This window comes from Erythrolamprus reginae, chromosome 2, assembly GCF_031021105.1.
Source record: "Erythrolamprus reginae isolate rEryReg1 chromosome 2, rEryReg1.hap1, whole genome shotgun sequence".
NCBI lineage: Eukaryota > Metazoa > Chordata > Lepidosauria > Squamata > Dipsadidae > Erythrolamprus > Erythrolamprus reginae.
The window spans coordinates 101424152-101430151 of NC_091951.1; the positions used below are offsets into that span (position 1 = coordinate 101424152).

Consider the following 6000-nt stretch of genomic DNA (forward strand, 5'->3'; position numbering starts at 1 on the left):
ATCTGAAGTTAGTTGGGGGAAAGATCAAAAGCAACATGAGAAAATATTATTTTACTGAAAGAGTAGTAGATCCTTGGAACAAACTTCCAGCAGACGTGGTAGATAAATCCACAGTAACTGAATGTAAACATGCCTGGGATAAACATATATCCATCCTAAGATAAAATACAGAAAATAGTATAAGGGCAGACTAGATGGACCACGAGGTCTTTTTCTGCCGTCAGACTTCTATGTTTCTATAATGAAACATTAAATGAGCATTTCTAAAATGTGAACTGTAGGTGGTACATATCACAAAAGTAAAAACTTAATGCTGTGACTATAAAAAGTGATTTTCATGAATATATCAAGTTAATATATATTAATTTATCACTAAGTAGGGATAACATATATAAGTTGAGATTTGTAACTTTGAATGGTCAGTAAACAAATGGTTGTAACTCAAAGATTCCTTGTATACCTAATGCCACGACCTTCTCATTAGACACAAGACTAGATACAAGAAGAGTTTTTTCCCTGGATGCCATCACTCTGCTAAACAAATAATTCCCTCAACGCTGTCAAACTATTTCTTAAGTCTGCATTACTATTAATCTTCTCATCGTTCCCATCACCCGTCTCCTCCCACAAATAAACTTCAAATTTCTAAGTTCGACCATATCGCAAAATCTAAAATGTCATCAAAAATGTCATCAAAGAAGCACAAGGAAGAATGTTCTTTCCGCGCCACCTCAGAAAGCTCAAACTGCCCAAGGAGCTGCTGTTACAGTTTTACAGAGAAATTGCTGAATCTATCATCTGCACTTCTATAACTGTCTGGTTCAGTTCTGCAACCCAACAAGACAGATACAGACCTCAGAGGATAATCAGAACTGCAGGAAAAACAATTGCTACCAACTGCCTTCCATTGAGGACCTATATACTGCACGAGTCAAAAAGAGGATGGGGAAAATATTTACAGACCTCTCAAATCCTGGACCCAAACTGTTTCAATTCCTACCCTCAAAACAACGCTATAGAGCACTTACACCAAGATAACTAGAAAAAAGAACAGTTTTCTCCCCAAATGCCATCACTCTACTAAACCAATAATTCCCTCAACACTGTCAAACTATTTGCTAAGTCTGCACTACTATTAATCTTCTTATTGTTCCCATCACCAATCTCCTCCCACTAATGACTGTATGACTGTAGCTTTGCTGCTTGTATCCTTACGATTTATATTGACTGGTTTCTAATATGATTGATTGCTTATTTGTACCCTTAAGTATTGTACCTTACAAATTGTTTCAACTCCTACCCTCAAAACGTCGCTACAGAGCACTGCACACCAAGACAACTAGACACAAGAACACCATCACTCTACTAAACAAATAATTCCCTCAACACTGTCAGACTTTCTACTAAATCTGCACTTCTATTCTACTAGTTTTTCTCATCATTCCTTTCACCCATTTCCTCCCATGTTCACTGTATGACTGTAACTTGTTGCTTATATCCTAAGATTTTTATTAATATTGCTTCTTCATTGCTTATTTGACCCCATGACAATCATTAAGTGTTGTACCACATGATTCTTGACAAATGTATATTTTATTTTATGTACGCTGAGAGCATATGCACCAAGACAAATTCCTTGTGTGTCCAATCACACTTGGCCAATAAAAATTCTATTCTATTCTATTCTTCTTCTTGACGAACGTATCTTTTCTTTATGTACACTGAGGGCATTTATTTATTTATTAGATTTGTATGCCGCCCCTCTCCGAAGACTCGGAGCGGCTCACAACAATAAAGCATAGTGCAAATCCAATTATTAAAACAGTTTGAAACCCTTACTGTAAAAACAATCAGCATATGCACCAAAGACAAATTCCTTGTGTGTCCAATCATACTTGGCCAATAAAAAATTCTATTCTATTCTATTCTATTCTACTCTACTCTGTCCCATTCCTATTCCTACCCTACCCTACATGTTCAAAGATCATCTAATTTGAATGTTTCTTCCAAATGGAGCCTGAAAGAGAAAATATTGTGGGGCCACAACCGGGACGGTGATGGTTGAAGACGCCAGGATAGATGCCAGGGCACACAGCTCCCTCTCTCACCTTTGCTATTGTCTCTTGGCGGTTGCCCTCTGCCTAAGGATAGAGCCAATCTGATAGGCCTACCATACAACTTGCACACAGCCTGTGTATACTGGGGAATCCCAAATTACCCCCACCCCCACCCCACCCACCCAGCTGCTGCCAGAACCGCCCCGGGATCCTCTTTTATTACTCTTGATTGCATAAAGAAGGGAACAGGAGTCGGTTTCCTCCCCTCCAGCTCCTCGTTTATTTCCGAGGCCTCTCCTCTCCTCCCCTCCCTTCCCCAGTCAAGGGGAATAATTAACGGGTGCAAAGAGAAAGACAAAAGCTTCCTAGCTATTAATAGGAGCTGGGAGGGAAGAGGAGAGGAAATGGGAGGCTTTGCACTGAAGCTTCCAAGACTTACGCTTGAGGGCTGGCCTGCCTCGTTCAAACCTAAACGCAGCTCGGAGCCGTTTTCCTCACACAAGACCAGAGGCAAAAAAAAAAAGGGCTTGGCTAGCGAGAAAGGAAAAGGAGGAGGATGACCGGGAAGGCCCTTCCACGAAGCCATTTCCCGCCTCGCCTGAGGAGACCCGAGCGGGGGAAACAAGCTCTGCGCGGTGACGGCGGGAAAGGCTTTTTTTTTTTTTGCCCGCCCGTGCGCGCGCCCACCGTCTTTTCGCCCGGGGAGAACTGGGGATTTTTTTTTAAGAAGCCGCGCTGGTCGGGCGCGCGGCTTCCGTGAGGTGAAAAAGCGGAGCGGAACGGAGCGGCGGCTGGGGACACGCCCAGCCCCGAGGGGCTTTAAAGGAAGGAGCCCGCTTTTGTTTTTGCTCCGGTTCTAAGGGGGAGGGGGCAACGCTGGGCCTCAGCGGCCTCGGAGCGAGAGTGGGACCGAGGTGGATTAAAGGGCAGCGGGGCTAAAAGTGTTTCTTACCCACCTGGGCTCTGGACGGCGGAAATTTGCTCGGTTTGCTTGCTGGCCGGCCGGCCGGCCGTGCAGATGGGGGACAGAGGGGGGCAGTTCGGCCAGCTGGGCTCGCGGCGGCGTTGGCGCTCAGTCTGCGGCTCTCCCGGCACCGCTGTTCTACTCTAGGCTTTGCGAGGGGAGGGAAAGCGGGGGGAGGGCGAGAGAAATTGCGGGGCTTTCTAAAAATAGCCGCCTCCGGCGCCTGGCGGGGAGGCTAACACATCATCTGCACCTTGGGCTCCTCCAGCCCCATCGTTTTTCCCCCGGGTGCAGCGGCTGGGCGAGCGGCGGAGGCTCTCGCTTCAAGCGGACGGACGGCGCGTGACGTGCGCCATCCCTTGTCGGAAGCCCGAGCAGATGTGTCGGAAAGATAAAAGGGAGGCGGAGGTGTATGTGTGTGCGCGGTGCGGGAAGGAAGGAAGGACATAAGAGAAAAAGGAAGGAAGGAAGGAAGAGGAAAGAAGGAGATAAGGAAAGAAGGAAGGAGATAAGAGAAGAAGGAAGGAAAGAAGGAGATAAGAGGGAGGAAGGAAGGAAAGAGATAAGGAAGGAAGGAGATAAGAGGAAGGAAGGAAGAAGGTAAGAGAAGAAGGAAGGAAGGAAAAAAGGAGATAAGAGGAAGGAAGGAAGGAAGGAAGGAGATAAGAAAGGAAGGAAGGAAGAGGAAAGAAGGAGATAAGGAAAGAAGGAAGGAGATGGAAGGAAGGAGATAAGAGAAGAAGGAAGGAAAGGAGATAAGAGGAGAAGGGAGGAAGGAAAGAAGGATGGAAGGAGATAAGAGGAAGGAAGGAAGGAAGGAGATAAGAAAGGAAGGAAGGAAGAGGAAAGAAGGAGATAAGGAAAGAAGGAAGGAGATGGAAGGAAGGAGATAAGAGAAGAAGGAAGGAAAGGAGATAAGAGGAGAAGGGAGGAAGGAAAGAAGGATGGAAGGAGATAAGAGGAAGGAAGGAGACAAGGAAGGAAGGAAGAGGAAAGAAGGAGATAAGGAAAGAAGGAAGGAGATGGAAGGAAGGAGATAAGAGAAGAAGGAAGGAAAGAAGGATGGAAGGAGATAAGAGGAAGGAAGGAAGGAGACAAGGAAGGAAGAAAGGAAGGAAGGAAGAGGAAAGAAGGAGATACGGAAAGAAGGAAGGAGATAAGAAGAAGGAAGGAAAGAAGGAGATAAGAGAAGAAGGAAGGGAGGAAGGAAGGAGATAAGAGGGAGGGAGGGAGGAAAATAAAATTGTCTCCGTTTCCCACCTCGTTGCGTCTGCTGCCTGGGGAATCCCGAGGTTTCGGGATGAGGACGTGGATTAAAACTTGTGGGGGAAGACGGAGAGCGGACACATCGATCCAACTGAGCCGGGTGGGAGGTGAGCCTTTGCTACGAAGAGCGCAGACCGAAGGCGACTTTTAACCCTCGGTATTATATACAGATCGCTCGCTTGGACTGCCCCCAAACGAGTCCCTTTTGCTTAGTGATACGGCGAGATGAAAACTGGACAGTGAACTGACTCCCTCGGGTTCGTTGACCGTCTTGGCCGTCCCTATTTTCAGAGGGCGGCGTTTTTCCTCTTAGTTTTTAAACTCTGATCACACTTTCCCCAAGCTGGAAGTCTTCGGGTGGATTATTCTATGGGAGGTTTAATGTGGTACCCCTCGGAAGCAATTGAGTTTTCTAAAGTCATCCCAGGATCAGGAAATATGAAAAGTCTGAAGAATTAAATTAAGAATCATAAGGAAACAATAAGTAGAAGAGTTGCAATCGGGGATGCAGCATTAATTAAGAGGAAAATTACCGTCCGGGTCCTTCTTTAAAGTTTGGAAGAGCTAATCTTGAGCAGAAATCAACTGTGGTTATCCTTCTCTAATTAATTGTACCCTCTTTACCCAGAGTAGCAAATTCAAGAAGTGTAAGTTATTTGGCCATATGATCAACTTAAAACTTTTTTTATTTACAAAAGAAGTGATTGGATGTGTCAATCAAGACACATTCAAAGTTCCATATGATGGATGGTTTCTAGTTAAGAGAGGGACTAGTGACTAGCAGAATTCAGTTCAGTTACAATTCAGGGATATAAGTAATACTTCTAAGAAGTGGTCACCTAGCTACTTGCAGAAAGATCTGAGAGCCTTTAGTTTCACTGTTATTCATGATAGCAGTGTGCATAGTTTCAATGTCTATGGAGATTCTGAGTCATCCAGGTCATGGTTGTTGCAAATCTTGGATGAGAAGCGAAACATTTCAAAGAAAAATAAAGTCCAGTTGCCTCTTGAAAAAGCAATTTGGGACATCTATATTTTCTATTTTATCATATATACAAGTAGGCTGGGTTATTAAGAATACACCTCCTGTCCAGATAGCATTTGAGAAGATGTAAAAAGACATGCCTTTTGTCCATGCTTTGGGATAAGATATATGGAACCCCCTTGTTAGAGGTTTTTGATATACATTATTTAAGTACTGATTTGATTCTGGATTCTGTTTCTTCTTTTCTTTATTGTATTTTTATTATGTTAATATATTTTGTATTTATAATTGTGAACTGTCAGTTTGTAATTGAGCAGTGCCAAATTGAATTAAATAATAAAAAAGAACTTTGTTGCTATAAAGCAGAGGCTACCACTTACTCATTTTAACTTGCCACTTTCCAAATATGTTGAACTTTCAATGCTATCCCAGGACAATGAAAATTACTTTATTATCCACTTACCAGTTATGGGTAAGCTTGCACAGATAAGAATTTTTTTGTAATGATCTAGCATGGAATTAAAATTTAATGCACAAAGTTAGTCTTAAATATATATATATATTTTCAAATGACATCATTTCTTATGTCATTTGTTTTTATTTGGAATTACAAAAATTTCTAGCAACTATACATGATGTCCATCTGCCGCCTCTTTGTTGGTTGAGGCAGGCAGGATTTCCTTGAGTACCATTTGTTGGGGGTCAGGGGAAATGGAGGGTCTTGCCTT

General features: G+C 43.4%; 1 protein-coding gene across 2 annotated transcripts in view; it reads right to left on the reverse strand.

Moving 5' to 3' along the window:
• CPLX2 (complexin 2) overlaps positions 1-3373 on the reverse strand; it is a 183204-nt gene extending 179831 nt beyond the window's left edge. Inside the window, exon 1 of one of the 2 annotated variants that reach the window (XM_070735833.1) lies at positions 3014-3373. The gene's annotated coding sequence lies outside the window, so the exon portion shown is untranslated. Of the gene's footprint in view, positions 1-3009 lie in introns of both variants that reach the window. The other variant, XM_070735834.1, reaches the window with a different exon arrangement.
• Positions 3374-6000: the final 2627 nt, after the last annotated feature.